The 8,796-nt window shown below is 44.0% G+C and overlaps 1 long non-coding RNA gene across 1 annotated transcript in view; it reads left to right on the top strand.

Moving 5' to 3' along the window:
• Positions 1 to 2,886: 2,886 nt before the first annotated feature.
• The window catches only part of LOC124474842, a 28,260-nt gene continuing 22,350 nt past the window's right edge, over positions 2,887 to 8,796 (top strand). The window contains exon 1 of the long non-coding RNA XR_006956864.1: positions 2,887 to 3,007. This is a non-coding gene — a long non-coding RNA (uncharacterized LOC124474842). The remainder of the gene's footprint in view (positions 3,008 to 8,796) is intronic.

Raw genomic sequence — 8,796 nt, 5'->3', positions numbered from 1 at the left:
AGAAACCACACAAAGACCTCTGGAGTGATAAAAACCAACTGAATTCAGTAGAAAACACAACATTAAGATCCCCGTCCCCCGAGAAGAAGGTGTATTTCACTGCCAGGAGCAGTGCTGCTTCCACCAAGATAGAGGCAACAGTCCCACAGGACACCCAAACAAACAAATCAGGGGATGAAAACAGAAAGCCTGGCAGTAAGATCTCTGTCGTCTGGCCCCCTCAAACCGACACTCAGAAGAAACCCGTCATCGCGGAGGAGGAGGTGAAGCTGGCCAAGCCGTCATGGCCCCCTCAGGACACGCCTCCTCGGGACACGCCCCCTCAGGACACGCCCTCTCAGGACACGCCCCCTGGGGACACGCCCCCTTGGGACACGCCCCCTCAGGACACGCCCCCTCAGGACACGCCTCCTCAGGACACGCCCGAACAGGCAGAAGCAGAGGAGCAAAAACAACCGCCTCCAGATCACTCATCACAACACACAGACACCCCGACAGAGAACGCACAAAATGGCCGTCAAGAACATGTCACTTTCCTAGACAGTGGGGATGTAACTGAGAAGGCAGATGAACAGCCACCTCAGGAGACAGGGGCCACGCCCACAGAACCTGAGGCTGTCACTCCCACAGAAAATATCAAAGGGTCAGGTAGCGGTACAGAGGCTGCAACACCGGTAAATCTGGAACAGGAAGTGAAAGAGATAAGTGAGGTTGCGAAGGAAGTAGTTGTGGAAAGCGTCAATGTGACAGAGAAGGTTGAAGAGCAAGGTGAGCGCATGCCAGAGAACGTGATATTAAATGGGCATGAAGGAGAGAAGGAAAGTGCAGGGGGAGGAGAAGAGAAGGAGGAGAAGAGAGAGGGAAATAATGGAGAAGGCGGAGAGCGTGTGAAGGTCACGGTAATAGATGAGGAAACCGCAGTCGAGCAGGCAGTGAATGCAAACACACGTAATAACAACAACAACAACAACAGCAACAGCCATCTGCTATCTGATCATGAAACCCTTTTGAAAGTATTCTCTGATGAAAAACCTGAGGAGAAAGATCTGGCACTGCCCTTCAGAAAACCCCCTGCCAGGGAAGGCATGGGCGACGGGGAGGCAGGAACCAGCTGGACGCCAACCAATGTTCTACGACTGGCACAGGAGGAAGATGCTTTTGTGCTGGCGGACGCCAAATGTACAGAGGCCATAGACGACCTTACAGTTACTGATTTCTTCGGAGGGGTAGATCAGAGCGCGTTCGCTTTCCAATCGGAACCAGCGATTGCTAGCCCGAGTTTACTGGATGACATATTTGCTGGGTTTTATAACAGCTCCTGCCTGCTAGCGGATTTCCAGGCTGATATCCTTGGTCGGTCTGCCAATGAGAAGCCTCTTGTGTCGATGCTGGACGACCTTTTGGATTTTGGCATGGAGTCAAGCATTGGTGCTGATGAGGAGGGGGACGGCCGGACTGCCTGCTTAGCCTCTGACGTCTGTGCACACGGGGCCACAGGCACTTCCTGGGTAGATGATCACCTGACCGTGGAGGAACAGATCAAGAGGAACAGATATTACGACGACGAAGACATTTAATCAGAATCCAACCTATCAATAAACCAGCTTTTGTTCTCATGCAAAATCCTATTTCTGTCCATGGAGAGATGAAATGAATTGAGCAAAATGTATTTTCTTCTTTCAGCTTTTTTTTTTGTACTGTGTTCAAGAATTATATTGTTACTCTTTAATACTTTTATCTAATCTTGTTTTTGGATGCACCTGGTGTGCAATTTAGAATGATAAATGATGCTTTGAATAGGTTTAGATTTCTGTATGTTACTCATATATCATCTCATTAATCACACTTTAGAAATATAAAAACAGTCCACATTTTGCAATACAGTACATTGACTATATTCCTGCTAATAAAGTTTGAAAACTGCCTACTTTTTTGTTGACGGCTGTCAGGTTTAATTTGTGATTAAAAATGTTTTGTTGTATGAATTGATTTGTAGTAGCTAATAATAAAATATCTATCTGTCTCGGCAGCGTTACTTTTTAATCTCTGTGAGAAGAAAGAGTCAGGTGACTAGTAAGTAATGGCATCTCTTTGTAGCTTATTGCCTTGTTGTGTAGTGTGATACATGACCTACCTAGACAAGACTGCCTGATGGCCTGAAACTCTTAGGTTAGAGCTATCGATTTCCACTGAAGGGGCCAAGCCGAGTTGTGATCAACATACCGTTTTCCATTGAGGTTACCTACAAAGGAAGGTGTGACTTCCTGGTTAATTATCCCAGGACAATGCCCATACATTCTGAATTTATTTCAAGGTTATTCAGCTGAACAAGAGCTGTGCAAGTGATCTGCCTGAATACTCCAGCGTGTCACTTTTTGTCCATTGACAACTTTTCTGAATAACATTATTGAGAATGGAAGACACAAAGTTGAAAATACTGCCTAGAGGCCAATTATCACAAATAAATCAATATGAGCCTTCATTCTTCTCCACAAGACCCCTGCTGTCTCTAGAGAGGTCAAGCGTTAAGGTTAACTGCTGAGCCAACCGGTGCAGAGGAGCTACGTGCAGAATGAAATCAAAAACAAAAACATGAAATAACAGGAATAGGGGTGAACAGTCCTTTAACATACTGTTATGTATTAAAAAAAACTCCAATACATTTACAGTCCCCAAAGCATTAAACTGAAAATGACTGTCACATTTCCCCTTTTCTTGTACTATTTTGGAAAGATAATTTCCTCAAGTCCCATCGGCGTTGCATGTCAAGAGCTTCTTGTTCCACATCCTTCCAAAACAATTCAGCATCCGCAACTTCAAGACTGATTGGCTACGATTCTCCTTTCGCAAACGGTGGTGATTGGACGGCTCCCTTGTCATCCGTGACCCGCAATCACTCACACTTCTCACCGTCTGGTGCACGTTCTCGCTGTGAGATGCGGAGGACGGTGCAGGACGGACCCGTATCATCTCCGGTTGGATCTGTGAGATGTAGAGGACAAAACCGGTAGGTTCAAATAGTTTTCTTCTTATTGCAGCATCTCCCACTCTCTCTTTACAAGGGTACCGCTGATTTGTGTTTGGTGTAACCTTTTCTCTCTTGTGAACGTGTTTTCAGTCATGCCGTTGCTCAGAACAAAACATATTACGTGATATGTTTTGAACTGTTCTTTTGTGAACGAGGCTTTAGTCAATGTTGCAGACTCTCCCTTTGTATGAACACAATTGAATCTGTACCACCGCGTTTTTTAAAATCTTCGTATTCTTTGCCTTCAATGTTAGCGTCCTCAAACTCCCTCCGCGGAATGCTATTCACGTGCTATTTCAGTGCACCATGTCAGCTTCAGTGATTTTGACTGCTGTCTCGTCAGATAACATTTTTGTTATAGCACCAACCATCACAAAGTCTGTTATGTTCAGATGCAGTAGTTTGCCAAGGTTGAGACGCTGGCCTCTTGAAACATGGTGTGTTAAAACTTTGTGGGCGAGTGAGGGATGTGAGGTCACGATATCAAGTGAGAAAGATGAAAAACAAAGATGCTGTTATTGATATCAGAGAGAGAACAGTAAATGCAAGCCGCTTGTTTATGACCTTGCTAATTCCAGTCCAGATAATGCCGCTGCATCCTGTTTAATCTATGCAAAGTTCCTTAAATGCTAATATGGTATTTAACTAGCCTACTTCTGATTACGGTCACAAAATGTCTTTATGTTCAAGGAACATCGTTTTAGAATACGACCACACTGAAGGAAAACTGTAGGCAAACACAGAAAAAACAGAGAATAAATAAAGGAAAAGATAAGGGGATAAACCTGTCCAGTGCTAAGATCCCATACCTCCTCAGAACTGTGGATTGTCGACAAGAAGTCACAACGACCATTCCCTCACATCTTCTTGTCATGCTGTGAACACTATGTGCAAACGTCAGGAAATCCTTTTCCAGAGACTTATTGTGACAGGGTCTTTGTAATGTGAACGTGACGGATCTCAAAGGCTGTTGCTCTGTGTGGCTGATCCTCTTGTTGGACTTTCACTGCTGTTTGAAGTTTCTACATCAATACTTTCTAGATGCTACAGTTATTCGAGTTATATGGTATCTAAACAGTGTCGTTCATCTTTAAAGAGCAAGGTTGTTAATACCATCAGTCCTGCCAAATTACTTAGCTGAAGGCTGGAGTTGGCACTCTACCAGTAACTGATATTTTATGATTCGAAAAAAAAAAAATCCATTTAATTTCTAAATGTCCGGGAGGCCTCTATTCATCTGGTGGCCTGTCAAAACATATGGTAGTTTAATCTCAATTAAACAATACAACCCATCAAAAGGTCTGTTTCTGAGAGACATCTAAGATAGACCGTGTTGTGAAGGGGGTTACAGCGTCATCTTTTCAGGCAACATACAATTCAGAGCATTTAATCATAGAAGGTCGTGTACATTAGTGTGTACTGGACACAAGTAATTACCTCCTTCTCTTCCCTTTCTGGTTCCAAAGCACCTTCACTTAATGAATTACGGTTTTAAACACAGTGATATCAGGTCTTTTGACAATCATGAAACAACCATGAAATATGGAACGCTACTATTGTCCCCCTGTCTATCTGGGGCTAATCCTCCACTCTAGGTTACTTTCATACACTGGCCTTTTCACACAGAGAACCTGGATGCCTCAGTCATTGGCTGTGTTTGACAGTAGAAATCGATCTCACAGAACAACACTGTACTGCCCTGAGATTGTGTTTAAATGGAACGGAATATTGAATTTGTATTTGTTTTCTTCTTCAGAACTAAAACCAGGAGCACAGGTGATGTAGCTGGGGGCTGAGTTCCTAATTACATTATTTGTATAGATGTGTGTGGACATTATTAGTTTTGATCCGTATGGATGTGTGTTTCCATAATCCGATAAACTGAATGTGACATTGATAAATGGCCCGGTTGCAGCGCAGTGGTGTTTTCAAACCGTCTTATTAGGGCTGTTCTGTGTTCACATGTTCCCTAGCGTCTATCATTATTCTTGTAATACTATTTGAAAATCCGTCACCTTAAGTACCGGCTTGTGTGTAGTAAAGACTGTAGTATATGTCTGTTTGCCCCCTCAGGAAATATGTCAATTTTTAACAAGTCTTGACACACATGAGCTTGTCAAAATGTCAAAAACATTATTTATTTTTTCGTTTTGTTGTTGGCCAAACTGAATTCATTTCAGCGGCTGCATCTTTAGAGGAAAATGCTAGATGTTTGTTTTTTGTGCGGTTTGTTTTTTAGCCTTGGGAGGTAGGGTCGGACTAAAGTGTTTGTTTCTGTCTTTTACCTTTGAGAATGAAAAGCCTGGATTTGTTCTTATTGAAGGACGTCATTTCACTGTGTACTCTTTAGTGAAGTGTCTGTATTTTTGAACAGCATACAAGTACACTTATACACAAGTACACAATTATAAAGGAGGTGTTGAGCAAACGTTTAAAACCAATTCACATCCCTCTGTTCACACAGATACAGCTGTAGAATAACATGTATAATCTTTAACTTCTTCACCTACACATTGAGTCATTAAACAGATTCTCGAATCCAAATCGACATTCCATTGGTGCATAGTAAGAGCAGCAGACAATCATGGACAGAAAGTGCACAGTTCAGTTCCAGAGGTAGGTGCCAAAGGTAGATCTGTCTTTCACCAGAGACCGTACCACAGCATTCAAATCCCTGCTACGAGACCTCAGTCCTGGATGCCCCTTCAGAGACAGGGCTGGGAGCAGATACGTTGGGCTTCATCCATCTCGCTCGTGAATAGCATGTCTGCCATCATCTCTTGTCATCGCCAGCCAAAGTTGAATTGAATAACCCGATAATCCTGTTAGTCATGAGTCAGATTTGGTCCAAGTCTGATGCTCTCTTTTCCAAGGCTTATGTCTGACATGAGCCACCCAGAGCAGTCAGACCAGAACCTCTGTGAACACACAGATATCCCTCACGTTTTGGACTTCTCCACGTACCAATACAATAACAGTGAGTTTACACAATATACATGTTAATAATTTTTCAGTGTCAACATTGTTTGGAAACATTACTCATCGTAGCAGAGAAGCTGAGCTGGAAACAAAACAAGCAACATGTGTTGACATTTGTTCCCCGGTATTTGTTGACAATAATAGCAAACAACAGTGAACGATTGAATGCCAGATAGATCGAGATAAGCTATTACGCTGAGTGTTTGGCCGACAGATGGTCCAATCATATTCATTTGCACAGGATCAGGTAGAATATGCGTGAAATGATAGGTCTCATGCAAAACAGTCAACCGGCCACATAACGCAAGGCTGATAAGGAGTGATGACCGTGTGAGATGAAGACTCCCAACTAGACGCAGCCCGTTAACGTGTCCCTATTGGATCACACGGCTGATTATGATTGGCTGATTATGTGTGGCCGCCAGAAGTGCAGAGTTGCAGACTCTGTCCCTGAAAGCTGGGGATGGCACATTCCCCTCGAGGGACAAGGTGAGTGTAAACACCACCACAGCTCAGTGAACGGCTTCACCCCATCCCCCTTCCTCAGCGCACACAAGCTGTGTGTTATCTCTGCCTTTACCTCCAGCTGCTGCCTCTGGTCCAGGGAGCCTACGGTCCAGGGAGCCTACGGTCCAGGGAGCCTACGATCCAGGGAGCCTACGGTGAGTGGATATACAGCTTGAGAGGAGCCAAGTCCCAGGCACTGAGCTCTCAAAAAACCACCGGCGTCGGCTCTGGATGAACTCAGTCTCCTGAGTCTGTGGGTATAATTGGGTTGTGCCGTCGGCTCCTGCGCACTGCCAAGCAGGCCACTGTGGCAATGGATGCTTCCCAGCTCCCCTGGTCAAATAGATGATTGGATTGGTTCACCAGTCGGCAAACAACAAGCATAAAGCAGCCTCCTCTTGTGGCCCCGTATCAACACAATGTGGGACTCCTTTGGAGACACACACACACAATCCGGTGACAAGTTTGAGTTTGTCTGAGCCGTTGAGCCAGATATCACCCATCTGGGAGAGACACACTATTGTAACTGTTACAACTTCGTAATCCTCTCCATCCATGGTTGGGAAGTGGTTGGAAAATCATAAAGATGTACGATAGGGGACACAGGATGAAGAGGTTGGGGAGTCAGGATTGTGGCGTTTTCAAAAACGCTCTCTTCTGAAGCACAGTTCCTCCACTCGGGTTCTGAAGAGCACAATATCCAGGCATGGCAAAGGGCAACCCAGTTCAGATTTGGACCCAGCTGGTGATTACTGTACTCCTGTAGTGCTGAGGATAGGTGGCTATATAGCTCAGTGGCTTGAGCGTTTGCAGATCAAAAGGTCACAGGTTCAGATCTCCCCCTGTTGCTGTATGTCAGACTGAGTAAAAACCTCTGCTAAATGAACACGTAGTGATGCCAAAACATAATATCCCTTTGTGGAGTCTGTTCGTGTCCATTAGACTGTTTGGATGAAGCTTGTTTTGAGCCTCACAGTCCTTATGAGGTGTGAATGCAGACGTGACATTTGCCTCTCAACATTATCTCTCGGAAATTGATTTTGAAGGCTGGCTGATTTAATGTAGAGCAATCGGATCCAGTTGTTCATTACCCGCCTATACTCAGGGCTTTTGACACAGTGAATCAGAAGCACTCTTTCAAAACCCTATGAATTAAGCCGATTGAAAACCATTCTTAAAAAAAAAAGAAGGGCTTTATCTCGTCCTCACCGCCAAACAGGTGTGTCCTACGACCCAAATAAATTAGATGAGAAGGAGATACTGCAGATGCAATTCTCAAATGTCTCTCTTTGTGCTGAACCGTCTGTTCTCTGTTGCGTTTTCAATTAATAAGTTCCACAGCTTGTCTTGTGAGCACAGCGTGATGTCATTGTTCCAGAGTGGGTCATTGGTACACTATAAGACTCCCAGGCTTTCAGCCCAGAAGCACTAAAAGGGAGCCTGGGTTAGCAGGACAGGCAGGGGGTAGGAGGCAAGGTGACCAAGTTAATATTTTTAGCTCTCGGAATTGCTCCAGAAAACATTCTGTTCTGTTGCCCTGGGAGTTGAATGAGAGGCTTTTTACATTAAAAGCTGAAAACCTTGTTTAGTCACTGTACCTGAGGGCCGTTGGAAATCAGTTGTGAACTTTTCTGACTATATTCAATTTGTGGTACATTATTCGGAAGCTTCTCATGATTTTTTAAAAAGCCGTGTCCTAACATTAAATGAAGAACATTACATTTTGCCAGGATATCATTTACATTTAGTCATTTAGCAGGTGCTCTTATCCAGAGCGAATAACTGAATCTAATCAGACCACTGAATGTTTATGATGTCCCTGTGTATGTACCTTGTTTTTACAGTCAATAGTTTATACTTTTGAATGGGTGTTGAACGTTAAATGAATGTTGATAATGTCAGGCTTCGCATTCATAGACCAACGGCAGTCTAACCAGCAACTTGTGTGACATCCTTTAGCCAATAAATTAAATTTTGCTGAATGATTGAAGGGCTGGACAACGAACGTTCTAATGAGTTAACCACGGACTATCAACTCGGAAATTAATGACAGATTTCTCATTACAAGAAGCGCCACTTCGCGATCATTATGTGTCAGTAACACTATCGGATGACTCGTGTGTCATGTGAACGAATATCTGCGCTATCAGTAAGAAAACCGCCTCGCGCTCAAAGAGGTTCCCCTCCAATTGTTCGGATATTTAGATGCATCGATTTGCTCTACAGGGCTTTGATGCCCCTCTCGTTGTTTATTGCTTTAACAATCGATCAGTCCCACAACA

Source organism: Hypomesus transpacificus, chromosome 12, assembly GCF_021917145.1.
Source record: "Hypomesus transpacificus isolate Combined female chromosome 12, fHypTra1, whole genome shotgun sequence".
In the NCBI taxonomy this organism is placed as follows: Eukaryota; Metazoa; Chordata; class Actinopteri; order Osmeriformes; family Osmeridae; genus Hypomesus; species Hypomesus transpacificus.
Note: the sequence above shows the minus strand (reverse complement) of the source record. Positions and strands in the feature narration are given on the sequence as shown.